Raw genomic sequence first — 27,634 nt, forward strand, 5'->3', positions numbered from 1 at the left:
AATAAAATGAACAATTCTTGTTTGCAGGATGCAATCAGAAGGAAATGATCTGAGCCAAGTAAATACAACTAGGTTACAATTTTATCCCCACTAACTTGAGAATAGGGATGGAGGAAAAATTCAATTCAGTCCTCATTTAAAGCCAAATCTATCAAATTAGCACTTTCTGAAACAATATGAGAATCGAAACACAGGTCCCCTTCAAAATTTGCACTTATCTGAACTTTGTGATGCAGTTCTCCAACCAATCAATGTTTACAAAAATGTATATATTAGGGGGAAATGTGCATATAAATGAATAGATTATAAAAATAACATACAAATTCATTATGTTAAGAGAAATTGGTTGCAAAAATGTGTACGTTAGTCAAAGCTGCATATAAAAATATATGTTAGGAGAAATTTCCATGAGGATTTTATTTATAAAAAAAAATCACAAATTGCCAAAACAATGTGGATTTAAGACTAGAAAAATGAGAAACAGAGCTGAAACTGACAGATCCTTAGTTCCCTACCTGGTAAGTAAGCCCCACTGAATTTAATAGGTTTTGCTTCTGAATAGACAGGATAGAGGATGGCAGCCTTAGTTATCCAAGATATCTCAGATATCAGATTATCAGAATTGGATACATTTTTTTTGAAAATCCTCAAGGATGAGAAATATCAACTGGACATGCTGGACCTCAGACCATGAACTGGGTGTGCTTACTCAAGATAGCTGTGATTGTGTGTGAGTGTGTGTGAGTGTGTGTGAGTGTGTGTGAGTGTGTGTGTGAGAGAGGTGTCTTTCACCTACTGTCAAGATTTCTCTTTTATGTGAGAGTTCCACCCAAACTTCCAGTAGTCTGCAACCACCCTGACACAAAATTTAACAGACCTTTGTAAAATATTCTTAGACCACAAGGGGTAGCTTAACCACCATGCAATCTAGCACACAGGGAAAGCTTTAGTGAAAAATTCCAGAGAAATACCTTTTTTAAAACCAATAAATCCAACAGTCAATATAAAGAAAGCTTATTTGAAGAAAGGGGTTTGAAGAACATAGCATAAAAATGAGAAGGGAAGATACATAACACATACAGACTTTCAAATTAAAACTGCAGGAAGTCAATCAAACATAGCTAGCTACATTTTCTCCTGCTTGTGTAGAGACTCGGATTTCCTTTAAAAAAAAGATTGTGTAACAAGATTGTCCGCATCTTGCATGGTTCCAAAATGAGCCACACATTTATGAAAATTTGAAACTAGTAGACCAATGAGAAAATGTGTTACATCTCTCATGTAAGTAGTCAAGATAGCCAATCAGAAATTTGATAAGAATAGTTCCCACCAAGAGAAGCTGTCATTGAAGCTGACCCAGCTGAAGGCCATGTGCTAGATCACAATCTGCCTGACAAACCAAAGAAATAATTCCCTTGCAACAAGAAGCCTTCTATTTCCATCCAACCCCCTTCCAAGCTTAGCAGAGAATGGGGGTGGGGAGTTATCTGGATCTGTAACTGCATGGTGCTAGAGAGAATAAGCCTCCAGGAACAAGACTCCCAGTTCCTGCAGGTGGAGATAAGATAGCAGCTGGAAAGTATCCCTGGGAGTATCTGACAACATTGCTTCATCCTACCAGAAACAGCCCTGTCCATGCAAAAGTCAGACTGAGAAGCTCACAGGTAGGGTTTTGCTGGCAGCTAGTCAGATCCCCAGTGCTATTCCAGATAATGTATCCAGTGAATCCAGAAGATTCATCCTGGCTGCTATAAAAAAATGAAGGACAATAGAATATGGGAGGGGGTGGGCCTCTGTCATGATCCTAAGGAGATTCTAAGCAGACAGGAAAGAAAATAGCAAGCAGCAGCTCTTTACAATTCTTATCACCTGGTGTCCAAAACAAGTCATTAATCACAGCTCTGACTCATTGGCTGAAAACACTGAAAGTCAGGAGGAGTAGCCAGCAGTTATTTTGAAGTTTTGCCAGGCACATTTTTGCTTTGGTTCTTTTCTCTCAGCAAATCGAAGGGCTTACTATTTTCAAAAAGGAAAGGTTAAAGGCTGGTGGTGGCAATGTTTAGTCCAAGGTGCTGTGGGCACTCAGCCAGGGCCCCACCTGGCTGCCCCGTGCCACAGGCTATGCATCAGAATGCAGGGGCTCATCAGTACGGGAAAGTATCATACTGCTCAGGCAGTTTCTGCAGGCCTGGGCCTTATATAACAGTTCTCTAGGTACTCTAAGTAGGATACTATGAGTTAGTCCAGCACATAGGTACTTGTGGGTATAATCCAAATGAAGTTAATAGCATTAGCATCCTTCCCCAGAGCTGCACCTCTACACCCCCTCCTCCAGTAGCTTATAAACCCTCTTCTGCTTTTGTTCTTCCATCCCCACTCTCCTTCCAGGCTTGATTCCTGGGTGGGAAGGAAAGCAATCTCAGCAGCATCTCCAGCCTCATCACACCATGATGCAAAGGTAAAATAACAGCTTTTATGTAGGTAATATCATGACTGACTCCAGGTTTGAGGGGACTTTGGGCAATGTGTCCTCTGATAGGCCCCTGCTTCACTGATATGGCTCTGGTGGGCTTCCTTGCCAATGGTGCATAGCAGCAAATAGAAATGTCAGCAGCAGCAGGTAACTGGATCTAGCCATCATTTGAAGATCCTAGAATGTAGCTTCACCCCGGGGGCATGTGGGGAATTTAAATGATGGCTAGATACAGCCACCCACTTCTGCTGCTCAGTGCTATCCACAGCTGCTCAGTAAGCCACCTGGCACTGCTCAGAATGGTGGACTAGGGGAAAAAAGTAAAGGGAAACCTAGGCCAGGTATCAGAAGTAGGACCTGGTGAGACACTAGAGCCGCACCAGAGCCTTATGCTGGTCTTGAACAACATAAAGCCATTGGGGCTTGTCTCTATGGTTATGGGTATATTTAATGAACATTAGTATTTCCATTTAGTTTTCATCCATGTTGCACAGTATAGGAAGAATCAATACTGCAGCTCTGCGGCATATACAAAAAATGTAAGTAATTGGATGGATACAATTGTAAGGTCATTTATTTCAGCTGTGATATATATGCAGTGTTTGAGGATGAAACCAGGGCTTGTTTCTGATGCTACATTAGTCAGACAAATTCATTATGAAGATAGCTACTAGCAGCCATCCGTACACTGGTAAACAAGAGGATGGCATTTTCTCTTTCTTTGCATTCAGAATGGGTCTGTGTATGCATTTTGAACACCCATAGAAAAGTCTGGTCTCATAATACTGGGGAAAAGAATATTGCTTTGGGAAAAGCAGCGCTAAGCATGGTATGCTTTTCATCCGTCCATAAGTATATTTTCTGGAAGACACTGGTGCTTATCAGCCGATGTGTAGTGTGTAGCATAGAGCTGCCATGACCTTCAACGTGATCCTGAGAAACCACTGAGCTACTGAGTGAAGATTTCAGAGAGAAACTGAACGAGAGCTGGCCGTCTTGCTTTGTGACTTAGGTGAGTGATAGAGAACCTGTGGTCCTCCAGATGTTGTTGGGCTCTCTCCAACTGCAGCTAGTATGGTCAGTGGACAGAAATGATGGGAGCTGTAGCCAACAACATCTGGAGGGCCACAGGTTCCTCACCCCTGTTCCCAAATGGAGGCACTCAGGCAAAATGTGTAGGAGCTAGCAGCTTCAGCAGATATAATATCCTAGATAAAACTTGATGCCTTGCTGGTGAACTGCAGGAGAAGCAGGCGGAAATGAATGAAAGGTATAATGCTACAGGAAACAAGGAAAGCTGAGAAGCAGGCAATCACAATGGATCACAATGGGAAAAGAATTACTGCTCCGCATTCCCGGCAAAGCCTGGGGCAGTGGGGCATGCTTGCGGCCTGGGAGTGAAGTCCCGGCTGGCATTTTAGTTTTGGGGCTACAGATGCAGCCATGGCTGGCACTTGTGTGCCATGCATGGCCACTTAAGGGGCAGAGTGGTGGAACTTACTTAAGCCCGTGCTGCCCACAACCCTCCCTCTTTGGCCTGCGACACCTGTCCCCCCTCCCCTTGCTATGGTGTGATCAGCAGGTCACTTTAGGGCTGAGTAGGAATTTTTTGCCCTGCTCACCCTTGTTGGCGGGCAGGTTTTTTGCCTGCGCCACACTGTGGTAGTGGGATGGAATGGGGTTAGAGGGCATCCTTGTTTAATAGGTTGTTTCAGCTAATTTGGCTAATCTGGCATATCTAAAGTTCTTAACTGGATTAATTGTATTTTGGTTGTAGTTGCTCACTTTGGGAGGAAGGTGCAGGAAGGGAAGCTGGTAAGGCCTCCTTAGGCACCTTTGGGAGAGACTGGCGGCTCCGGAGGCCTGCAGTTCAGGGCTGTAGGGCCTGGGAGTAGGATATGGGATGCCTTTGGGGCCAACCTACCTCATCCACACAACCCCAGGGGGTGGTGATGTGGGAAGGCCCCCCTACTCACCCTTGGAGTGTGGTGGAGGTAGGGGGTAAGCAGAATGGCTTGCCCTTGCCCCAGCAAGGGTGGTAGCCCTATAACTGTAATTAGGCAATTTGATCATAGCCAGTTCCTGCATCTATGTTTTACAGCTGCAGCTTATTTTAAAGGTTTAGTTATTTTAACCCTTAGTTCAACCTAGCTGTTGTTTCCATGTATTTATTTCAACCCTGTGATTTATTTCAACAGTGATGGAATGGCGGGTGACAGATCTAGTGGGGCCAAAGCTGGGTTTCTGGCCATCCACAGGAAATAGTGCCAGGCCTTACTGAGAAGAAAGTAGAGCCTAGCAAAGTACTGTTTGCTCATGGGTTTGTAGTTAAGAGACATAATAGAGTCAGGGAATCTAGGGTGTTGTGAAGGGACACCACATGGTGTAAGAGCATGGTGAAGAACTTGCAGGATATGGATGCATGCTGACAGATAATACAGGAAAGGTTGCAGGAGACAAGGATTTAACAACTGACTTAGAAAATCAAAGCTGTTGATGGAACAGATTCAGCCCAACACACATTTTCCATAATACACACACAGCACACAGAGACACAATACAAATAATACCCACAGGAGAGTACACTGAGCAAAAAACAGTAGAATAAATAGTTAGAGTCGGTGGGAAATTGATAGGTGGATTGAGGGATGCTGAGACACTGGCCATATTTGTACAGTCAAATCCTGACTTAACAAGTATGGATGTACATGACTTCTATGTATCCACATGCAGCCCCTTCATGCAAGAAAGGAAACAAGTTAGGAGGCCACCATTAACTATAGCTTCCCATTATGTGCAAACAAGTAAAGTATGGTTAATGGCTTTCGAATAAGCCACAATATGAAGCCATGGATGAAAGTTGGCTTGCAAGTTATGGCTTATTGGGAAGCCATTAACCATAATTTCCTGCATTCTGCATAACAAGAAACTATGGTTAACTTCAGTTTCCTGGTTTATTTCCCGGTTTATATGAATGGAAGAGTGAAGTGGGAGCACAGGGGCAGCAAGTGGATGCAGGGAGCTTGTGCATATCTTGATTTATTAAGCCAGAATTTGGTCAGGTGAAACAGGTCAGTGAAACCTTTCCGGGATTTTAGTGGTTCTGGTTTAGAGAAACAAATCTGTTTGATAGAATTATTTTCAAAATTGAAAAGGTGCACTACCCAATTTAAAAAAAACAAAAACTCACTCTGAGGTTCCTTCCCTACCTATAGCAATGTTGTCCAACAGCCTTTCTCCTTTACAGCATTAGTCTCATTTTCCTCTTGCTTTCAAAGCCACATCTCCATAATGAGGTGTCTGAGCACTAGTGGCATATTAATCAGAAACAATCAGCACAGAAATGGTGCATATTCCAGAGTGTCCTGGGAGCACTTTCATTGCATCCTATTATGGGAGTGAAAGAAAGTGGCTCTCAGAGAATCAAATGCAATTCAACATCAAAGCAGCATGGATAGCAAGAGTCACCCACTAACAGCAGCAAGCCCTTCAGTATATATCAAGGCACAATACCACTGAAAAGGACAGCTGTTTACAGAAGCTAGAAACACATGCTGCATGCAGCTATAAAGGTCACACATATGTGCTTCTGTTTTAGCCACCTTGAGATCAAAATTACTCATTAAAAATTGAAGTTCTTCAGGCAGCGAGACTGTTTATAATTCAGTAATTACTGATCCAGAAATGCAATCTGAAGAGACCTGCTTTATCACGTATTTCTGACGGCTGGGGAACAAAAATCACAGCAAAAGCTGGGAGTCAACTGAGTCTGTCTAGATTTGGGGACTTGCTCCCAGTTTTCTGTAAATGTAGTTCTTGTTTTGGAAAAATAGCTATCAGTTTGATCCCTATACAGAGGAGAAGATGAATTCACACAAAGTGGGATGCCTACTGTTACTGTAAATTTGAAAGAGTTTAGGTCCATCATCTATATGATAGACATTTTCAAATACCTGAAGGGCTTTTACATAGATGATAGAGCATATTTGTTTTCTGTTGCTCTAGAGCAGGTGTGGGGAAACTTTGACCCTGAACTACAACTGCCATCAACCCCAGCAAGCATGATCAATGGCCAGGGATGAAGAGAGTTGTAGTTCAGCAATACCTGGAGGGCCAAAGATTCCCCACACCTGCTCTAGAGGATAGGACCTAAACTAATGGGTTCAAATTACAAGAAAAGGGATTTAGACAAAACATTATCATAGAATAGTAGAGTTGGAAGGCACATATAAGTCCATTGAATCCAACCCCCTGCTCAATGCAGGAATCCAACTTAAAGTATACCCAACAGATGGCTGTTCAGCTGCCTCTTGAATGCCTCCAGTGCTGGAGAGCCCACCATCTCCCTAGGACATTGGTTTGATTGTCATACTGCTCTAACAGTTAGGAAGTTTTTCCTGAAGTTCAGTCGACATCTAACTTCCTCTGACTTGAGCCCATTATGCCATGTCTTGCACTCTGGAAGAACTTCCTGATGGTACAAACTATCTGAGTGCCTCAGAAGGTGGTGGTCTCTTCTTTATTAAAGATTTTTTTAAGCAGAGGCTGCAAGGCCACCTATTAGTGATCCTGTAGAAATCAATTTCCTGTATATACAGAGGATTGGACTAGATGATCTCTGAGGTCCCTTCTAACTCTATGAAAGCTTTCAGGGATTCACGGGTATCATTAATGGTTTCCTGTCCTATGATTGGCTAAGTAATTGGAAGCATAGACTATTATTTGCAAATGAATTAGAAGTAATCTATTGGAGTTCTTTCTTTAGTCAAACATGGGATTATCTTGACCCATTTTCATGCCTGGAAGGCAAATAGGCTGTTGAGCCTTCCAGGGAAATGAAGCTGGAATATCTCATCTGAGGAAAAGGGGGACAATGCTCTATACTTAGGAGAAGTAGAAACAGCCTGGAGTTAAGAACCAGGGGATCAGTTTCACTGCCTCAATTTCTCCCAAATCCTGCAACTCACCCAATTAGCATTTCCTACCTGATTACATAGCATAATTCCCAGGGGATATCTGCAGTAAGCTGGTGAGCCCAGATAGGGTGAAATAGGGTCAGTGGTGCAAAACTGGCGGTGAGTGAAACCACACCTGGCTTTTACCCTCACCAACACCAGGCAGGGGATTTCACTTCCCCATTTCATATCCTTGCCCCAAAAGTCAAACCAAAAAGTTCTCCACTGAGAACATTCAACTCAGCCCTAACCCAAACCCTGTTCCACTATTATTCCCTTCCTATGTTGAAAAGTAGCACCAGGACATCAGACTGAAACAGGAAAATAACAACACGACATTAACATATCTTTCAACCAGTGATAGCTACTGATACCACAATGTACAGTTGGGTATCAATTTCCATGTACAGTGGTTCCAATTTCCACGGTATTGGAAAGTATTTTCCACTCTGGAGGAGTTGTTTATTACTATTACTATTACTATAGGTTAAACTCCTTTTCCCTAGCATGCTTTGCTGCTACTACTACTTTTCTCTGATGAAGGTTTCTTTTTTGCTCTGTGTATACCTCTGCTTCAGAAGCAGCTGCATACTCCTATTTGAGGGAGAATTTTGACAGCAAAGCTTCCTAAGGCATTAACAAGGGCCAAACTTTGTTTTTTGTATTGCTGATCAGAGCAGGAATTATGGGAACTATCAGCAGCATGCTCCAGAGCTCAAGGAAACAGATGAGTTGAAGTGTGCTTTGAAGAGATCATTCCCTAAAAAGAAAAAAAAGGGACAGAAGGAGGAGATGAGAAGAGAAAAAACAAAGCAGAAGGAGAAATAAAGTGAACTTTGATGGTGGAGCTGAATGGAGGGACTCATGAGATTGGGACTCGAGGGAGATGATACACTGGGGGTTAAGACAAACAAGTCTCTAAGACTTAAGCAGGAAAAATAACAAGCACTGTTGTAGGGAAGGAAGTCATGAGTTCTCTCCTTAGACAAAATCATTCAACACCCAATTTTTGAATCATCTTCAGTTGTACTTTTGCCAGCCATTGTCAATGGCACAGCAGCAAGGAAATTTGCTTTTGTGCATGTCAAGACAGCTGTGACTTGAGTGGATTCCTACAGCAGTGCCATAAGGTACTTGGCACAGAGCTTTGCTGAAAGCTGTCTTTTCAGTTTTGTTTCCATTGTTGTCCAAAAGCGCCTCTCTTTTTTCAGTGGTTTGGATCCAGAATAGTTTTTCCCATCGTAGCTGCTGCTCACAGAAAGTGGAAGGGAAACGATTCATTCTGCTTCCTCCAGCCTTCTGGGCCATAGCGCTATGTTGGATATTGTGGGAGGAATAACTCCTCAGACAGCCCTGAACCAGCCCTCACCTGTCTGCCTTCTTACTTGCAACCAATCCAGGAGGTGGCACTCCCTGTCAGCGTCCTCCTCCCTAGTCTCAGTGTTGCCTTTGTAGAACTCAGAAGGATGGGGACAAAACTCGACTTGCCTGTCATTTCCTCTGTTTCCACCCACATTAGGTCTCCTTGCCTTCTTCCCTACCTGTCCCAATGGGCACCAGCCACCACTGGAAGACAGATTCCTACAATTGGGGGTGTTTGTACAATACAAATGTGAAAGACTGTTAAATAAATAAATACAGAAGGATATTTAGCATGAGCTGAATAGCACGTTTCACTAATATCCTTTTGGATATGTACTTAATGTGGGGACAATCCAGTACATTTGTGTTTAGCCCCTTTTTAGCACTAACATTTGAATCTTTCAGCACTTTGCTCAACCCACAGCCCATGTATCAGCAGTTAGGAAAGACCATCTCCTTCATCCGTATGGAAAGCTTCCCCGAGGCACAAACACAACTTCAGATTGATTTGATTTAACATTTCAGACTGCTGTATGCAGCTCAGTTTCCATCTGCCATCTGCTTTAGTGGCATGCAGTGACATAGAGCACATTATTATCGTGTTTGCCGAAGCAAGGCCATTGGTTAAAATATTAATTTCCAGAGTTTTATGGGATTTGTATGAAAGCATATTTATCAGGACAATCAAAATTAACCAGTTAGTATATTCAAAACAGTGCTGCAATGCAAACCCAAAGTGGCTATTTACATACAAGTAATGGAATTGAAGTGAGGTTTCAGTTTCTTTGATTTTTTTTTCTGCTTCTGCAGCTACCACTGCAAAAGACAAAACAAAAACAAGCTGCATTTTAAACTGAATAGTTGCTTGCCTATTGGGGAGTGGTAATGCTGTTAGGAAAATGACCAAATGTCCTGTACTCCTGGAGAGCCATTGTGGTATATTGGAATGAATATTTCACTATAAGAACATAAGAAGAGCCTGCTGGATCAAGCCAATAGGCCATCTAGTCCAGCATCCTGTTCTCACAGTGGCCAACCAGATCTCCTATGGATAGCCTGCAAGCATGACCTGAGCGCAAGAGCTTTCTCCACTTCTGTGGTTTCCAGCAACTGGCATTCAGAAGCATACTGCCTCCAACCATGGAGGCAGAGCATAGCCATCCTGGCTAGTAGCCATTGATAACCTTATCCTCCATGTATTTGTCTAATCCTTATTTAAAGCCATCCATGTTGTTAGCCGTCATTGCTTCCTGTGGGAGCGAATCCTATAGTTTAACTATGTGTTGTAAGCCGCCTTGAGGGGCTTTTGGCCAAAAGGCGGGATAGAAATAAACAACAACAACAACGTGTTGTGTTAAGAAGTACTTTCTTTTGTCTGTCATGAATCTTCCAACTTGCAGCTTCAGTGGATGTCCACAAGTTCTAGTGTTATGAGAGTAGGAGAAATACTTTTCTTTATACCCTTTTGCCATGCCATGCATAATTTTATGTCACTTCTTACAAGCATTTTCTCTAAACTAAAAACCCCAAATGCTGCAACCATTTCTCTTAGGGACTTTACAACAGGTTAGTTCTGTTTACAATGAATTAAGTAGTGCTTTAGCTCTGATAATGCTTTACTGGCTTTATTTTTTTGTTAAACTTCTACAGTTTAAGTTAAATGCTGCAAGATATTGGCTTTCAAAACTAAAAGTTTAGACTTTAGAAATAATTCTCTTGTTTGACATGCCACAGACTCCATTGCTTTACTGTGCACCCCTATCTGAAGCACAGCAAACTAGATCCTGCTTTTTTTCTGAAGCACCAAAGTGGGCTCCAAACTGAATTTTGTAGTTGGTGCACATCCCTAAGAACATTGGGGGAGGGAGACCTCCCTTGTTTTCTCCCACCTAGAACAGAAGCAAGTAGACGGTGGAAAAGAGTTGGCAGTGAAAAATTAGCGAGTGTTTGGGAGGCTCATGGAAGGTTGGGATAGAGAATCATGCCTGGGATTAGAGGCATGACAGATTTTGATTGTTAGATTGGCTTAGAGTAAACTTAACTATTTCTAGATTTGGGATGGATGAGAGAGTGGTTCTCCCATGAATAGCTTGGAGGCTGTCTGAATCAACTTGGGGTATGAATCAGACTCCCAATTCAGAAGGACAAAGCTTCATGCCTCTGCCATCTATTATTATGGGGATTTTTATTTTATTTTTTAAAAAGGAAGAATCTATTATTTTTTTAAAGTTTTTGGCAGAATTGGATGAAATTTGCAGGCATAGTAGTCCCTTCCGAAAGGATGGATCCAGACAAATACAGGATACGTATAGTGGTTTTCTTGAAAGGGCAGCCTTTAGAGTTTTTGGGTGGTTAAAAGAGGATTCATTTAATCTCCCCTACTGTTTTGTGGGTAATTGGAATTAACAATAGCATACATGAAAGATATACCTCTAGGATGGAAACCTTCAAAATTACATACAAATATATGTAGAGGTGGTTGCTTTTTTTTTTTTTTACAAAAAATTGGATATGTTTAAAGTTGCTTGGTGGGAGGGAAATAAAAAGAATTTGCTTCCTTCTCTTTGGTTTTGGGGGGCAATAATATTAGTATGAAAAGGACATACATTATAGAGGTCTTCCAGGAAGTAACTTGAAAATTTTGAAAAGAATGAGGGCAAGTGCTAGAGGGTTATGATGAATGAAATGATAGCTTTAAACATATGTTTTGCTCATTTAAAGCACCTAAAGTCACAGAAACTAAGTGCAAACCTAATTTGACAGGAGTGGATGTGTGGACATGTGATAGAGGCAGAAAGATTAGAATGTCCAGCATTTCCCAAGCAAGCACCACTGTCAGAACTAGGAAAAAACACAGAAGAGACAAAAACAAGGTAATACATCACTTCAACATCCCTTCCCCAAAGCACTGTGATTGGTGAGCTCCGGCAAAATTCCTCTCGATTAGACCTACCACAAAACAGCTTTTCCTACCCCCTCTATCCTGGCATTTTTCTTGTTTCAATACTGTCTGGAGTGTTTTTTTTCCTCTGAAGCTTTTGGTTCAGAGTGCTTTGGATAGATCCCACTTCAGCTCTGACAAGCACCAAATCTGTCTGTAGAGGCTCCAGTTCGTTTCTTGATTTGGGATTTTTCCAAATCTTTGGCACACCCACTAATGACAAAGGGAGGGATCCAGACATCCAGAACATTGGAAAATATATGATTCCTTTTTTTCTTTCTGTATTGGAGTGGCCACATCAGCAAGGTAAATGAGCAAGTAGATGGGTGGGAGGGGGTGGGAGGTAAATGGTCAAATAGGCATATTAGTGGGTTCATAGTAGATCAGTGGAGAAGGAATGGAGTTCTTTTCCACTTTGGATTAAAATCTACACTGCAGAACTCCACTCTCTCTCTCTCTCTCTCTCTCTCTCTCTCTCTCTCTCTCTCTGTGTGTGTGTGTGTGTGTGTGTGTGTGTGTAATGTTCACCGCATATTAGAGGCCAAAGTCACCAAAGTTCATATTCGAAGTTCATGAATTACAACACTTGGCAACAACTCTTAGTGGTACAGTGAACAATGTAAATCCATGTCTAATTCTGCTAAGTGAGGCAAGGCCAAGTGTCCTACTCTAAGCAAGTGCAACATTGTACAAACCTTCAATTAGCTGAAATAGGTCAGAATGGCTGAAAGGATAACACATAAAATGATGATTCCATACCCCTCCAGCTTGTTAATTTAACTTAATAAGGTCTTACTGAGGTGCCACATTTTAAAACTCAAAGGTAGTAGTGTTCCTTTGGGGAGGGATGCTATTGTATAAATATAGCAATTTGCATAGCGTTTCAGGATCCTCATGAGTAATAAGCCCTACTTAATCTTTTCATCCTTATATGCACATACAAGACACAGATGGATATCTAGGACAAGTTTGGAAATAGGACCAAAAAGGGGGAAAAAAGGACTCTGATGGAAAATCTAGAGGCATACTTTGACATTTTGATAATCTGAGTGGAAGAGATGAGGGACCTCACCAAATGGCACAGTATGGCATAAATAACAAGAGGCCTGCACATGACCTGTTTGCTGTTCCATGAGGCAATTCATCCATAGACCAAAAGAAAAGGAAAGTGATCTTGGTCAACTTAAAGGTGCACCACAATTTTATATATCACACTATTTTAAATGTGCATATAAATCTAGATTTAGATCCATTTCAGTCTGGTTCCTTTCCTGGTTTTGGCACTGATACAACCTTAGTCACCCTAGCAGATTATGTATGCTGATGAAGATCCTTATTGGCTCTATTGGATTTCACAGTATGGCTTTTAATACTAGTTACCATGCTGTCTTCTGGATCAGCTTGTCAAGATGGGACTGGGGTTGCTATTTTGCTGAAGTTCATACCTGGCCATTGGTCTTGCTGGCTGGGACTGATGGGAGCTGGAGCCTGTCAGGCCCCTTCCTGTCAGGATCCCACCTCAGGCGCCACCTGCTAAGATCCCACCTGTGGTCACTGCCTTGTCACGGTCCCACCTCAGGCTCCTGCTCTCTAAACGGTTCTCTCACTGGCTCTAGCAAAGATCTCTCAAGATCCCACTGCTAGGCAGCACTCCAGACAGTCCCTGTAAAACAATATTGCCTTGAGACTGTGCCTTAGTCTCCTCATGTCTTATTGCTACATTGTGTCTGGGTACATGAGCAGGCCACAACCCCCCTGTATCTTTGTGCCTATAAAGAATACAGCCCTGGGTTGCTCTGGATACTTGATGATGTTACACTATCTCTTCACTGCTGCCACCATTGATACTGTTTCTCAACCTTGGTATATGCCCTGCTCACCCTTCTGGACTGTGTAAACCCAGCCAAGGATCAGGAGTTCTGGTAAACCAAGAAATATTTATTTATATTCACAGGGAATAACAAGATTACTTAAAGGTATAGTCAACAAGCGTGTGGTTTCATAAGATACATTAATCTTTATGTTTCTGGTCATCAATAACCTGCCTCACTACCCGCCTAATTCAATCCACCCTCCAAAACCCAGAACCAACCAAAGAACTCCTAAACCCACCAACTAAAACCAAACCTCTCTCAACTGTCATCCTCTCATTTATACCTTCAGACCCTCAAGCGCTCAGCCAATCATAATACAACACGCATCAACATTCCAACCCATGTACTCCCCCTCTCACTCAGTCCACTTACCTCATTTACTCTAATAAACCCACGCTTACCATATTTACAGTATTATAAATACAGGGGCATCACAGAGCCCAACAACATCTCTAGGTCACCATGTTGGCTATGCCTGCAGTGTTTGCTCCAGACTGTAGGGAGCCCCTGGGCAAGACACATGCCTCCTCTCCCTCATTGAGTCTACATCCTCACTGCAATAGGTCCAGGAGGCTCTTGCCAGTGGCCCTTGCTGGGGTGCAGGCCTTTGGCAGATTACAACCATCCTGACCTTTGATGCTGCCCTGGTGTCCCTGTAATAAAAGTAGTGTACAGTTGAAAATTCAGACAAGATTTTTTGACTTAAGGTGGGGGTGAAAGGGGGTAAAAATGAGAGTAAGAGCATTTCCCTTTCTTTGTTTTTTTTTCCTGCTACCACACATGTTTTGCAGCAATGACAATGGCAAGAAAACCTCTCCCCTTGGTGTCTGCTGTTCTCCCACCCAGAAGTTATTTGGGAACAACACTATGTCATGATGTAGTGTTGTTGTGAAGAGACTTCCAAAGGGAAAATTGGCAGATGCTAGGAAGAACTCTTCTTTATCAATAGGCCCCCTTCCCCACTTATCATTTCATCTGCTCCCACAAAAAATAAGTGAAATGCCCCCAGTTTCAATGCCCACAAATGGGGCAGTGACATAAGAAGCCCAAAATATGATTAAAAATATTTACACATTTTAACATATAATACATGTAAAACTACAATCCTCTGCTCCCTGGGGTCACAGGAAGTCTCCAAGGGTGGAGAGAGAGGCCACCCTCAGAGAGGAAGATCCAACCTATAAGACCCTTCTCTGTCACACTGGAAACCCCTGCAGCTCTTGGCGTATTGAGTTCCCTTACCACTCTAACATCAACAGCCAAAAGAAAAAAGAAAAAAGCCCCTCCAAAACGTTGGAGAACATAAAGCAGCCTGGGATCTGATGTATATATTTTCCCTCCCATTGGAAACAATGAGTGATATCCAATGTTAGTCATACTCAGAGAAATCCTATGGAAATCAGTGGACCCTTGAGTATGACTGTTGTTGGGTATCACCCAACAGGAGGGAAATAGTACTCCCCCCAAAAAAAGCCCAGAAAGGCAAAAGAAAAGGGAGGAAAGCCACCACTCCATCCTCACTTCTGTCCTGCTGATAGTGCACTGAAAAAGGTAATTTGCCCACCTTCTGCCCCCCATCCCCACCCAGTAAATGTATTATATGAAAATGAGAAAGCAACTTCTTTTCTTTCCTTTTTTTACTGGATGGGCTGGCAACACATGTCAGTTGTACAAAGGCCCCATCGTATGGCCAGAGCCCCTGTTTTGTGTCATTCAGTTTAAATCTCTGACTAAAACAACCATGCTGAGGTACTGTCACAATGACCACTGCAAAGGATTGTCTGGAGGGGGAGGGGTCTCAAGGATGCCTTAAAAACAGATTCCCACTGTCAGGTTTTCCCTGGGCTCCAGAGCTGATGTGACACAGATGTTGTGAATGGTGTCAGCCAGTATTCAAAGTGATGTGCCTGGAAGGATTATTTTTAATATATGTTTAGATTGCCCATCAGGCTGCACGAGACTGGAATTATCCAACTGGGATTTTTCTTTGGTAGAGAATGGCAAAGAAATTCTAGATAAGAGAAATGCTCACTCTACATATACTGATGGAAAGAGTAAGCTGTAAAAGCAAGGTTTTCTCTCCCCCCCCAAAAAAAAACAAACCAGTTTTGTTTAGGAAAAACACAAAAACTTGTAGAAATAGGCAATCGAAAGGGCTTAACGATCACAAAAGTGATTTCCAAATGCTCTGTCTCTATTGAATTTTATTCTAAATCACTGTGAAAACATGTTAAGCTTTGACAGCTGGACAGCAGACCTGCTACATACATCTGTAGTATATGTTTCAATATTATTAAACTGAAACAATTTCTGTTAAACAATTCTGACTAGTTCACTACACAGAGGACATAAATAGATATTTAAATAATTATATGCTGGAGAATGTGAAACATGGTTTGTTTTCACTTGTTCTTGTTTTGATCTTATATGTGCTTGGGCATGGTATGAGGTGTGCTTGGATGTGAAGAACCCTGCCTTAATATACCTCAGGGAAGGGGAACCTCAGGCCTAGGGGCCAACTGCAGCCCTCCAGATCTCTCTGTCTGGCTCCCAGGACTCTCCCCAGACTGCATGCTTTACTCAGCTACACCAGTCACTGGTCCTACTTCCCCTGCTTTTTGAATGCTTTTGCCTGGTAGGAGTGTGTTCTTCAGCTTGGATAATGGCTCTTGCTTGCCTGCATGGAAAATAGACAGGGGTATGTGAGTCTTTATAGAAATTAGCTTACTGTACAAGGTAAAATTTATAGTAATTGCTCTGACCACTTTTGCCTTTGGCCCTGCCCACCACTTGCATGTTACCCCCAGGAGGTTGCTCAAAAGTGAAAGTGGCCCTCAGACTGAAAAAAGTTCCCCATCCTGGATATGGCATGATGGATCAAATAACCTCTCTCTAGATTTAGGCAAGATTTCTAAACTAGTTTTAGGACTTCTGTGACTTTAACTGAATGACAACAGTATTGCAGAAAACTTGTGAATTTCTCTCTGTGGCTCTGTGGCAGAGGAGTCTTGTCTGAAAAAGTGTGGTAGTTCTACCCTTTCCCCATTTTTTTAGATCTACAGATAACTTACCCTGGTTTGATGCCAACCCAAGTGTCTAGGTAGAGACACTGTTTTGCCAGGTCCAGTGCATCTCCACCTCTGTTTTCGGAAAACAGGGACACACAACATTAGTCAAACTGTGCCCTGTTTTTACTCTGAAACCTGATCGGATCAGCTTGAGTGCGTGCTTTAAATTTTTTTTTAAAAAAAATCTCCACTTCAGACAGATTTTGCAACTGGTTGGTAGATCAACCCATTGCCACTCCAGGTGTGGCCAATGGTAATGTTTTGCTGTAGGCTTAGGCAGAAACAATGATTGGCTCAACACTTTGCTGTGAGCAGTCCTGAAAGATCTGAAGTCAGCAGCAGGGAAAGGAGGTGTGTCCAGCCAAGGTCAGAGTCACTTCAAAAGGCAGCCAGAAAAAACATTTTCACCGCTTTTTGAAGTGGCTAGTGTGCCCACAGCCTAATACTCACTCCTAATTTTTGATAAGGAAGTTTTAACCAGGTTTTTACCACCTCTTTTGAAACTCTCACTCAAATTACTCAAACAAAATTTGTTGTGTGGAATGGAATGCTCTTATTCATTATTCCATAAGAACATAAGAAGAGCCTGCTGGATCAGGCCAGTGGCCCATCTAGTCCAGCGTCCTGTTCTCGCAGTGGCCAACCAGGTGCCTGGGGGAAGCCCGCAAGCAGGACCTGAGTGCTAGGCAATCAAGCCCTTTTTCAGGATATTCCATTCCACTACCCTGCCAGTTTTCCGTTTTTCTCTAACAGCTGGTATTCTTTGACCACTGACCATATTCAGACCTCACTATGCTATTTTTTGAGTGGTGGCACATTTATTTATTTATTTATTTAATTACATTTCTAGACCGCCCTATAGCAAAAAGCTCTCAGGGCGGTGTACAACAAATAAAATCACAATTAAAATACGAGCAAGTGTGGAAATATATATATATATATATATATATAGTACAATTATAAAACATTAATAAAATTGCCATTGAGATTTATAAATTAAGATCATATTAAGTTTAGAATGTTAAATTAAAATATTTAAAAATTTACAAAATTTAAAAAGCCTGGGCGAAAAGGTAAGTTTTTACCTGGCGCCGAAAAGATAACAGAGAAGGCGCCAGGCGTATCTCGTCTGGGAGGGCATTCCATAGTTCGGGGGCCACCACCGAGAAGGCCCTAGATCTAGTTGTTGATCTCCGGGCCTCTTTATGGGTTGGGACCCGGAGAAGGGCCTTCGACGTCGAGCGTAGTGAACGGGTAGGTACATAGCGAGAGAGGCGCTCCATCAGGTATTGCGGTCCGATGCCGTTTAGGGCTTTATAGGTAAGAACCAACACTTTGAATCTGGCCCGGAAACATATCGGTAGCCAGTGCAGCTGCGCCAGGACAGGTGTTATATGGTCAAATTTCTTTGTCCCAGTGAGAACTCTGGCCGCAGCATTTTGCACTAGCTGAAGTTTCCGAACCGTCTTCATAGGTAGCCCCACGTAGAGTGCATTACAGTAGTCCAATCTAGAGGTTACCATAGCATGGATAACTGAGGCAAGATGCTCCCTGCTCAGATAGGGTCGTAGTTGGGCTACCAGCTGGAGCTGGTAGAATGCATTCCGTGCCACCGAGGCTACCTGAGCCTCAAGTGACAGGAGCGGATCTAATAAGACCCCCAAACTACGTACCTGTTCCTTTAGGGGGAGTGTAACCCCATCTAGGACAGGTCGAACGTCAACCATCTGGGCAGAGGGTCCTCCCACCAACAGCATCTCAGTCTTGTTAGGATTGAGTTTCAGTTTATTAGCTCTCATCCAGCCCATTATCGCAGCCAGGCAGCGGTCTAGTACATCAACAGCCTCACCTGACGAAGATGAAAAGGAGTAGTAGAGCTGCGTATCATCAGCATATTGCTGGAAACGCACTCCAAAACTCCTGATGACCTCACCCAGCGGCTTCATATAGATATTAAAAAGCATGGGGGACAGAACTGAACCCTGCGGGACCCCATATTGGAGTACCCAGGGACTCGAGTACCCCTAGGAGTTTTTTTCCTAAAGATTTTTTTATATACATCTGCAAATCATAGGGTCCCCTCAAGTCTGCTGATACCTCCCTTTTGTATGTGAATAGTTTTGGCTACATAGGGGTCCACACTCGGAGGATGACTTCACTGTTTGTACACATTAGATTTGAGAAACTGAATCCAGCCAGTGGGCCAGTATTCCCCCACTGCCAGAAGCTAATTTTGGCAGATAAGTGGGGCCACCCACCTGTCAAAGTTCAAAGGAGTTCACTGTACCTGCCTATCAGTTGATCAGAGGTTACAGTGAGCCCCCTTGAAGGCAATTTGTAGACATGATTTGAATTCATACTGCACCTGCAAATGGACAAAGTGGGGCTTATAGTGAGCCCCTTTGAAGGAAAAACCCCTAGTGTAGCCAATCCCAATGGGGCCCACTGTCAGCACCAATAATAATCTGACTGGCACTGTCAACAAGCCCCACGTGCAAAGGAAAATTTGGAGCTCAGTTTAAGCTCCAAATTATTTCTCTGTAGCAATGTCCTTATACTGCATCACATCTGACACCACATAGGGTGTCAGCTGAATATGGTTTGACAAAAAATGGCCTTGCAGGCCAAATTGGCATCTGTACCATGCCTAATTTGGCCTGCAGGCCAGAGGTTTTCCACTTCTGGTATATATGAAGATGCTATTTGGGTTTCACTCTTTTCCTTATGCTAATATTGAGGAGAGGGAGGAAAAAGCCTTTCTCCCTCTGTAATTCATTTGGGCATGGAAGCATCCGGTTCTGTACAAGTTGACAATGAGTTTCCACAATGATAACAATTACTGATAAAGTGAGTTCCATGTTCCATGTAGTTTTGTAGGCCACATTTGTCAAGACAGAATAGGGGTAGTTAAACCAAAATCTTTCAAAAAATAATTAAAGTCCATTAGCTAATTGGGAGAAGAGCAGCTGCTGCCAGAGTAGTTAATAAATTTATTATAAAATAAAGTAAATCCTTTGAACTAGTCTCTTTGAAAACAGCAAGTGTTTGAAGTGAAAGTCACAGGTAAGATCAGCTGATATTGTTGCACACAGATTTAATGTTTGGTTGTGGATAAGAGAGAGAGAGAGAGAGAGAGGCAGGGAGGGAGGGAGAAAATGCTAGCAATTTGTGCTGGCAGGAAATGCTGAATATTATACAATGGATGATGTCTCTCTTCCACTGCTGATAATATCTGTGCTGTGACAAAAATAGGTAAGATCACTTTCTTTCTTTCTTTCTTTCTTTCTTTCTTTTTAATGGAAGTGCTCTTTTGCCTTTAGCATTTGCAGAACAGGCTGATGGATTTTTCACCTGTACACTTCTATAAAATAAATAGATGCAGGGAGAAACTACCTGCTCAATGTCTACCTGTTAAAGAAACAGAATACCAGCCAGTGAAAGATATGACAAATTATCAGGGGGAGGGGGAGCCAGCTCAGGTCTGTTCTTGCTTCCAGGACCATTCTGATGTTAAATAGTAATCTGTTAAATAGTAATCTGTATGTCTTCAGCTCACAAGGGGAATTCAGAGGGTTACATAAGCACCACTCAAAAAAGCCTTTTTCAAGCATTTAGGATTAACTAAGCATGTGAAGGGGAGGGTTGCAGGAATGAAGGTACTTTGTTGTTCTCTTACTTCATCAACTCATGGAGGGCAACTGTATTAAGTGGGGAGGGTTATGTACTCTGTATGTGGCAGCTCCACATGTTTTAGAACCCTGATTTTCCAGGGTTCTAACTAGGGTTGCCAGGTTCAGGGCCTGAGACTGATCCTGCATCTTTAGGAGAAGAGAAAGTCAGCCAAGTGCAGGTGTTCTTACAACACTGTAATGGGAAAACCCCCAAGGTGGAATTCTCCCTTTCCCCTGCACAACTTTTAAAGATACAGACAACCTCTTGGTTGCCAGGCCCAGCCTACAAGAGGTCTTCTGTATCTTTAAAAGGTGTGCAGGGGAAAGGGAGAATTCCACTTTGTGGTTTTTCTCATTACAGTGTTGCAAGAACACCTGCGCTTGGCTGACTTTCTCTTCTCCTAAAGATACAGGATCAGGATCAGGCCCTGAGCCTGTCAACCATACATATACGTATTCCCTGATATTTCCATACTGCCTTTTTGACATGCCCCTATCCCTCACTTGTCTTATCCCAGTCCTACCATAACCTGGGTAACAGCTCATCTAGATAAAATCAGGCATACTTAATTCCTACTGATTTCAATGGAAATAAAGCACAGAGAATCATAGAATAGTAGTTGGAAGGGGCATATAAATCTCTCAAGTCCAACCCCCTGCTCAATGTTGGAATCCAGCTGCCTCTTGAATGCCTCCACCACCTTCCTAGGTAATTGATTCCATTGTGAGACCACTCGAACAGGAAGTTTTTCCTGATGTTCAGTTGAAATCTGGCTTCCTGTAACTTGAGCCCATTATCTTGTGCCCTGCACTCTGGGGTGATTGAGAAGAGATCCATATTGCTTTATTTTTGGATTGCCTTGTAATAATTTAAAGGATTCACCCCAATGCAGACATACAATGGGGAAAAGTGAAACTAAAGAGGTGAGGTGATATCTTCACAGTCACAGGACAGGGCTTTGTCAGAATTTGGAAGATAAGATTTTACATCCTACCTCTCAGCCTGTGCTACAACAAGCTGCTTTCTGGGCCATGGTGTTTCACATATGTTATATTCGAAAATACTTGATCCATTATTTGGCTGCAGAATACCATTGGAAAAGTACTAAAAAAACCCCTGAGTGTTCAGAAACACAGTTCTCTGCAAAAATGTGCACACATTAGTTTGCATACAGAGGAAATTAATTTGTGCTAAAACATTACGCATGCATTTTATAGATAGCTGGTATGCAAAGTTTTTGAGGCATCACAAATGGCCTAGACAAGATAGTGTGTTCTGTAAAGTATTCAGACTCAACATGAAGATGTGCACGATATAAAAACCTGACAGCCATGCATTTACTATTATTAATATTTCATTCAGAACAGATTGCCTTAGTTGTGTATTCTGTACCCAGCAGGCTCTTGTGCTAATGGTTTTTCTTATTGTTTTGGAAAGGTCAGTAAAGTATTCCACCCATGTTTGAATATGCAACCACTTTCTGGAGACTGCCTCACCAATCCCTTTACTGATGGGCCAAAATCCTTCTCCTCTGCTTTTCCATTTGAAACAGGTTAGATTAAAATGAATTGTTTACCCTCCCCTCCTCCAAAAATCAGAAAATAAATTGTATTCTTTCTGAGCTCATTCAAAAGTCCAAGCATCTTTGCGTTCCCAATGCATTATCAGGAACATGGTAAGACTCATGCACTTGACCACCCCGTTAAGCACCTTCCCTCCTCCTCCATCCCTTTTAAATCTAACTGGTGGTGGCAACAGCAACAAGGAGGACTTAAAAGGTGCTTTCTAGGTGCCCTAGTGCCTGTAATGCTGCTGCAAAGTAAGCCACATTCACTCATTACCTGTGTGTAGGGTCATAGCATGATGGCTTGGGAATAGGGCCATGCTTTTAGCCACACCCCCGACTTTGTCTTCTTCGCCAAACAACTGTGCATTGCTTGCACTTTTCTGTAAGGAAAACTCTACACTTGAGCTCATGCTCAAATGTAGGGACTTTGTGCAATTAGGACGTCGGCACAACTGGATGGCCCAGTCACACGGATCCCATCTACTTGAGCAGGAGGTCACCTGCTGAAGTTTCCTTACTTCCAGTCATGTGCAATTCTTTCAGGAAGCAGACGTGATGCAGGAGCAGGGCAAAAAACATGGCTCCGCTCCCCAGTCAGCATGGCAAGGCATGGATAGTGTTGGAGCTCTGGAGATTAACGGGAGGTTTTGGTACTAGCTTGCTCTATCGGTGCTGTTGTTGCTACTTGGTAAATTTAAGTAGCAAAGGGATGGGGGCAGCTATGGTAAGAGCTAGCTTTCCCTCCACAAGGAAACCTATCATGAATTGGACCTCATCTGTGAAGGGCTTTCGGCTGAGCTCATTGCTTCTTCATAACTGAAGAAGTGAGCATCCGACACACTGCCCGGTCTGATGTTCACTAGTAGAATGTAACAAGAAACACTGAGTTGGATTCTTCTCTGATTTATTTTATAAATGTTTGTATATCGCTATTTCATGAAAAACAAAGTGGTTTACCACAAGTTTTTGAAAAAACACAACCATACAATAAAATTAAAAATAAAACAAAAACAAATGTCACCTATTACGAAAAGGCATCTTCTGATTTGCCTGCATAAGCCTGGAGGAACAGAAAGTTTTTCAGCACAGACAAAAACAGACTTCAAAAACAGAAGATGCCTGCTGAATCTCTGTCGGCAGAGCATGCCAAAGAACTGGGCCAATGATACTGAAGGCTTGGTTTCATGTTGATGTTAAATGAGCCTCATCAACTTGCCAACTTTCTCTGCTTATATTTCCCTTGATTTTTTGTTTTATAGTTCTTTTTGTGCTTTTTCTGGTGAGCTGGAGAGTCAAAATGCACCCCAAACGTCACTACCCAGTTCTGAGGTCCAAGGTTGGGTATGCTATGAATAGGGATGAAATGTATGCTGAACGTACCTGTGGTAGTGATGGTGCTTTTGGTCAGCACCATTTATTTTTATTTTACCCACAAGACTCTGGAATGAAGGCAAGAAGCAATGGATTCACTCTGATGGCTTCATGAGGATGCCACATTCTGAGGGCTCAATGCACCTGAAACACATCTTTGTCTCTTTAAGGGCTCACACAAACATTCAATACTGGTACATAAATGGACCAAGGGATATGGTCCCAATACAGAGTTTTACAAATACTGTGCTCAGCAATACAGAGAGTGATAAGTTCTGAACATGTGGGGGAAAGCAACAGCAACTCTATAAGCACCTGATAGTGTCTTCACTTCTTTCCTGGCTTTCTCACCCACAACATTTGGTCTTGCATGACTGCTTTTGGTGCCGAAGGGGTTTTAGCAATATGAACCACTAGATCTGGGTGTTGTACTTTCTGATGGATGGTCACATGCCCTCTTTTACAGAGGCTATTGAAAGGCCTGTCAGAGGACAATCCTCTGTCTGAAGAGCTGTCAAGTCAAAGTCCATTTTAAAGATAAAGGGCCATTAGTAGCTAGAGCAGGAGGGGCCTTGAAATTGCCCATCAGCACCTGGACAGCAAACTGAACAGTCAACTTGAGGCAGTCTACCCCATTTGGGGGGGAATCTGTATTTTATTTCCAGATTATATTGCATTTCTCAATTACAGTATTTCTAAATTTGCATATAAATCAGCACCCACAACTTTTATGCAAATGACTGCCTTCTGTTGTCCTCTGGGAGGACCAGGAGAAGATCTATATCAGCTTCCTCTGGCCTGAGAAGAGAGAGGCCCGGGAGGGGGGAGGGCTTTGTAAAACCTGGATTTAAATGAAACTTAACATTGGTTTAGAAAGCAGAGTAAGCAATCATACATTATTGAAAATGGAGACCATCCAGCTGATCCAGAGCATTTGTGATTATAACTCTAGTACTGTCCAATGAGGCCTATTTATTACTTTTATTAAGCCATCTCTACTTGTGTTTTACTTGGTTTAGATTCTACATCCTAATAAGCAATCATTCTCCTGACCGCTATTATACATCTTACAAGAATTTGCCATGTTGCGCTCAACATATGATAAAAGGTGAGCAAAAGAAAACACAGAGATGGAAAGTCTGGTTGGGGGGTGGGCATCCAAAGTGATTGCCAAGGAACAGAACAATGCAGTTGCTTCATGCAGTGGAATGATACAGGGAAAAAAGCTGAAGCAGCACTTTCAGTGCCAGCAAAGATTTCCCAGTAAAAATGACTCGGTTATTAAAGAAAGGAAGGAAATGTGTTGCCATTACATTTTTAGTAACTGTTGGGATCTTCTAGAACAGTAGCTTCTAAAACAGGATTTTGAAAGGGGGGTGCTTTTTCTTCCCTAAATTTCCCCTGCAAAAAAAGAGAGGCTTGTTTGTTCTTTTCATAATCACTTTAAAGCAATCCCCAACCTTGCTATAAAGTAAATTCAAAGCAATTAGAGAGCAGTTCTGAGGAGAAAGACCAAACTGTGTTTAGAGCACATCCCTCCCCCCTCTATAAATTGGTTCTGCATACATTTTCCTTGAAAGGATGTTATCTCTCTTCTCTCAAAAAGAAAGAAAGAAAGAAAAAAGAAATGAGAGGAAGAAAGCAGAAAGGTTTTCTCTCTCTGTCTTTAAAAGAGGTAAATTTGCAACAACAAATAAAGATATGTTGCGTCTCTGGAGTGAAGTATTTTATTGCTGTTAGCAGGGAAACCAATTCAGCATTTCCCTGGTAAACTCCTATAATTTGTAGCAAACAAGAAAAGGGAGTTGGGTGGGGGAAAACAGAATCATATGCTGTATGTGATAATAATAGGAGCCATAAGACAATATTCTGTTACTTTGCTTTTATTTGTGTATTTATTTGAATTTCTTTTAGGTTTTCTGCTCAGCCTCCCTTGGGGTTTATTTGTTGCTTTGTTTCTCCCTTCCCCCACTAGCTTGCCAGACAACATTTCCATGAAATGTAAAACTGATGCTTGCCATGGCCCAGTCATGCTTGTAGCTACAAGAGTGACAGAGCTACACAAAACTGAGATGTGGTTTAATTTCATTGTGATGCAAATAAATGGAACAATTAAGAATATAATTTCAGAAGATGTCAGCAGCATAATTATTTCTATGGCTTGCAGCCAATTAAGCAGTAAGTGAACCAGCTCACATAGTTGGGCACAGAGGTTTGATGCAAGGTGTTCATGCTCTGGATCCTGTGAACATTTTGCTGAACTCTCCACTAGTCATTCTGACCACCACAGATGTTATTTGCAAAACAGATTTGGTCCCAGCACAAGTGATGGTAACTTAAACATGCTGCTGATGGTGGTTTGTGGTGGTGGGAGATCCACAGTGGGTCACCTACTGAGAGATGGGCTTTTGGAAGAATTATGTACAAGGAAGAAGGAACTATTGACAATTCAGGATTTTCCCCCCTGCCCCAAACTCTCATGGCACAAGTTGTTCCTTCTTTATTGAATAGTGGATATTCAGGGATTGAGATGTGAAGGCCCAGAAAGGGGGGAAATCATAAAAAATGGGGGGATTTTTCCTACCACCCCAGTATTTTCCCTTTTTTTCTGAAAAATTGGGTGAAATGTATTTTTCTGGGGTCCCCCCCCCCAGGCCTTCACATTTCTGTGCAGGAATCCTTCCAAGAATTTACAACATTAATCTACAAGCTCCCTCCTGGAGAGTAATATCTGCTAGGACTGCTTCACACATTACTGATTCACTTCATGAACAATTAAAGGGGTCTTCTATGGAAGAAAAAACATGACACTTGCACAACATTGTGTTTTGGCACCTCCTTCATTGGCCTGGGGGGGACAAAGTTCTTTTAAACAGATCCAGGTAAGCAATTAAAATTAACACCAGTGGTGCTAATTAATGTGGTTTATTTGAAACTTAGCACCATAGCATAACACTACAGAAATACTTCAGCACTACATAGACTTAACCCTACAGAGCAGACATTATACAACCTGATTCAACTACTTATAGATGTTAGCAGTTGCTGGGTCACACGCTCTCTCCTGTCGGTCTCTTCATCCTGGTACATGGAATGTCAACAGTGACATACAGAGTATCATAGAACAATGGACTGTCAGTCCCTTTTATACCCACTTCTCAGAGGTTGGCCTCCTGTACAGCCAATCAGAATGAGATGCCATCCTCATGACTGTCAGCTGTCCACTGCATGAGTCAGTCTGGAAGTCCATATATGGACAAGGAAATGAGTGCTAACCTTCCACTTGATCATGTTAGATTTCCAAAAGTGGTTTTTACATTGTGTGAAATATCACATAAAATGCAAAAAATACGTAAGGTAACATCAGGAAAACAGAATAAAGTGTTGTCTGAACATAGCCGTGCTATGTAAAAATTTATTTATTTTATAGTTTGAAGAAAGAGAGGAGAACTGAAAGTGCTCGGAAACTGGTAGACCCAAGGCCCTTTCCAAATGTAGGGTGAAACTAGGGTTGCCAGGTTCATGGCCTGAGACTGATCCAGTATCTTTTGGAGAAGAGAAAGTCAGCCAAGTGCAGGTGTTCTTGCAACATTGTTATTGTTTTATATTATTATTTGTATTATTTTAAATTGTTTTTAGATTTTTAAGTGCCTTTTACGGTTTTAAGGTTGTGCACAGTTTAATTGTATTTTAATGGTATGTTTTCTATGTTTTTAACTACATGTAGTTCTATTTGTAAGCAGCCCTGAGTTCCAGTTTGGAAAAAGGGCAGGGTAAAAATAAAGTTTCAATCAATGAGAAAAACCACAAGATGGAATTCTTCCTTCCCCCTGCACAACTTTTAAAGATACAGAAGACCTCTTGGAGGTCAGGCCGTGCAACCAAGGCTTCAGTTTCCTGTCTGAGAATAATAGCAAATCATGGTGTGATCAAAGATACTTCTTTGTTTAGGAAATTTACTCCATTTTTCTCTAAAATAATATACAAGGTAAGTAATACACAAGTTGTAAAATGCTTTGAATATTAAAGTTCTTCTGTATGACTAATATAATACTCCTTCAACTCAGAAACATCTTGTGTTTTAAAAGACAAAATATAATTTTTCCTTTCAATTAAATGGCAAGTGTAGATTCCACATTTTGGATGGTTTTAATTGCTTTAAGTTCTGCAATTAATAACCTATTTTTATCGTTAGGTGAAAATGAAAAAGATTATTACTGTGTGTGAGTGTGTGTGTAACAATAGGCAGTGATTGCTCTCAATAGAAAATGATGTGCCTGTACTCAAGTGGAACTGCAAGCATCTCTTTGCAAGATGCTGCTGAACCAGCTAATATCAGCCATTAGCACCT

General features: G+C 42.0%; 2 long non-coding RNA genes across 3 annotated transcripts; both read left to right on the forward strand.

Moving 5' to 3' along the window:
* Window positions 1–1,454: 1,454 nt before the first annotated feature.
* On the forward strand, window positions 1,455–8,258 carry LOC133386733 (uncharacterized). Its single transcript, XR_009763256.1, has 3 exons — window positions 1,455–1,664; window positions 2,389–2,458; window positions 8,104–8,258. It is a non-coding gene; the product is annotated as an uncharacterized LOC133386733 (long non-coding RNA).
* A 3,578-nt stretch (window positions 8,259–11,836) lies between these two features.
* On the forward strand, window positions 11,837–27,203 carry LOC133386732 (uncharacterized). Of its 2 annotated transcripts, none has more exons than XR_009763254.1 (4): window positions 11,837–12,037; window positions 21,783–21,897; window positions 24,303–24,391; window positions 26,714–27,203. It is a non-coding gene; the product is annotated as an uncharacterized LOC133386732 (long non-coding RNA). The 2 variants fall into 2 exon arrangements; XR_009763255.1 differs by lacking the exon at window positions 26,714–27,203 and adding an exon at window positions 25,198–25,265.
* Window positions 27,204–27,634: the final 431 nt, after the last annotated feature.

Source organism: Rhineura floridana, chromosome 6 (assembly GCF_030035675.1).
Source record: "Rhineura floridana isolate rRhiFlo1 chromosome 6, rRhiFlo1.hap2, whole genome shotgun sequence".
NCBI classification, from domain to species: domain Eukaryota; kingdom Metazoa; phylum Chordata; class Lepidosauria; order Squamata; family Rhineuridae; genus Rhineura; species Rhineura floridana.